Raw genomic sequence first — 2,500 nt, forward strand, 5'->3', positions numbered from 1 at the left:
GATTCGATTTATATGCTTCAATATCATTGGTTAGTTAACTTTTGATATTTTCATATTATATCACATGCCTTCACCGTGAGTGTTTTTTGCCATGCACACCTCACATTGTCAAAAATGTATGGGAAAAATTCATTTCAATACATTTCAGTTTGATTTGAAATGTCTTTATTATATATTTTAATGGCAATATGCCAAGGTTATATTCCATAAAATGTTAGTATAGAATATAGATTCTTCATATATGTATATATATTCGAGAATTTTTTTCTATTTAAACTAACGTATGGAAAACCAGGCATAAAATCACAATATTACCAGTTTAATATGGCTCAAATTCGAGTTTCATATAGTTATGATTCGATTTATATGCTTCAATATCATTGGTTAGTTAACTTTTGATATTTTCATATTATATCACATGCCTTCACCGTGAGTGTTTTTTGCCATGCACACCTCACATTGTCAAAAATGTATGGGAAAAATTCATTTCAATACATTTCAGTTTGATTTGAAATGTCTTTATTATATATTTTAGTGCCAATATGCCAAGGTTATATTCCATAACTCTCTATTTAAACTAACGTATGGAAAACCAGGCATAAAATCACAATATTACCAGTTTAATATGGCTTAAATTCGAGTTTCATATAGTTATGATTCGATTTATATGCTTCAATATCATTGGTTAGTTAACTTTTGATATTTTCATATTATTTCACATGCCTTCACCGTGAGTGTTTTTTGCCATGCACACCTCACATTGTCAAAAATGTATGGGAAAAATTCATTTCAATACATTTCAGTTTGATTTGAAATGTCTTTATTATATATTTTAATGGCAATATGCCAAGGTTATATTCCATAAAATGTTAGTATAGAATATAGATTCTTCATATATGTATATATATTCGAGAATTTTTTTCTATTTAAACTAACGTATGGAAAACCAGGCATAAAATCACAATATTACCAGTTTAATATGGCTCAAATTCGAGTTTCATATAGTTATGATTCGATTTATATGCTTCAATATCATTGGTTAGTTAACTTTTGATATTTTCATATTATATCACATGCCTTCACCGTGAGTGTTTTTTGCCATGCACACCTCACATTGTCAAAAATGTATGGGAAAAATTCATTTCAATACATTTCAGTTTGATTTGAAATGTCTTTATTATATATTTTAGTGCCAATATGCCAAGGTTATATTCCATAACATGTTAGTATAGCTAATATGAATTCTTCATATATGTATATATATTCGAAAATTTTTTCTATTTAAACTAACGTATGGAAAAAACCAGGCATAAAATCACAATATTACCAGTTTAATATGGCTTAAATTCGAGTTTCATATAGTTATGATTCGATTTATATGCTTCAATATCATTGGTTAGTTAACTTTTGATATTTTCATATTATTTCACATGCCTTCACCGTGAGTGTTTTTTGCCATGCACACCTCACATTGTCAAAAATGTATGGGAAAAATTCATTTCAATACATTTCAGTTTGATTTGAAATGTCTTTATTATATATTTTAATGGCAATATGCCAAGGTTATATTCCATAAAATGTTAGTATAGAATATAGATTCTTCATATATGTATATATATTCGAGAATTTTTTTCTATTTAAACTAACGTATGGAAAACCAGGCATAAAATCACAATATTACCAGTTTAATATGGCTCAAATTCGAGTTTCATATAGTTATGATTCGATTTATATGCTTCAATATCATTGGTTAGTTAACTTTTGATATTTTCATATTATATCACATGCCTTCACCGTGAGTGTTTTTTGCCATGCACACCTCACATTGTCAAAAATGTATGGGAAAAATTCATTTCAATACATTTCAGTTTGATTTGAAATGTCTTTATTATATATTTTAGTGCCAATATGCCAAGGTTATATTCCATAACTCTCTATTTAAACTAACGTATGGAAAACCAGGCATAAAATCACAATATTACCAGTTTAATATGGCTTAAATTCGAGTTTCATATAGTTATGATTCGATTTATATGCTTCAATATCATTGGTTAGTTAACTTTTGATATTTTCATATTATTTCACATGCCTTCACCGTGAGTGTTTTTTGCCATGCACACCTCACATTGTCAAAAATGTATGGGAAAAATTCATTTCAATACATTTCAGTTTGATTTGAAATGTCTTTATTATATATTTTAGTGCCAATATGCCAAGGTTATATTCCATAACTCTCTATTTAAACTAACGTATGGAAAACCAGGCATAAAATCACAATATTACCAGTTTAATATGGCTTAAATTCGAGTTTCATATAGTTATGATTCGATTTATATGCTTCAATATCATTGGTTAGTTAACTTTTGATATTTTCATATTATTTCACATGCCTTCACCGTGAGTGTTTTTTGCCATGCACACCTCACATTGTCAAAAATGTATGGGAAAAATTCATTTCAATACATTTCAGTTTGATTTGAAATGTCTTTATTATATATTT

This window comes from Anastrepha obliqua, unplaced genomic scaffold (assembly GCF_027943255.1).
Source record: "Anastrepha obliqua isolate idAnaObli1 unplaced genomic scaffold, idAnaObli1_1.0 ptg000104l, whole genome shotgun sequence".
Lineage (NCBI taxonomy): Eukaryota > Metazoa > Arthropoda > Insecta > Diptera > Tephritidae > Anastrepha > Anastrepha obliqua.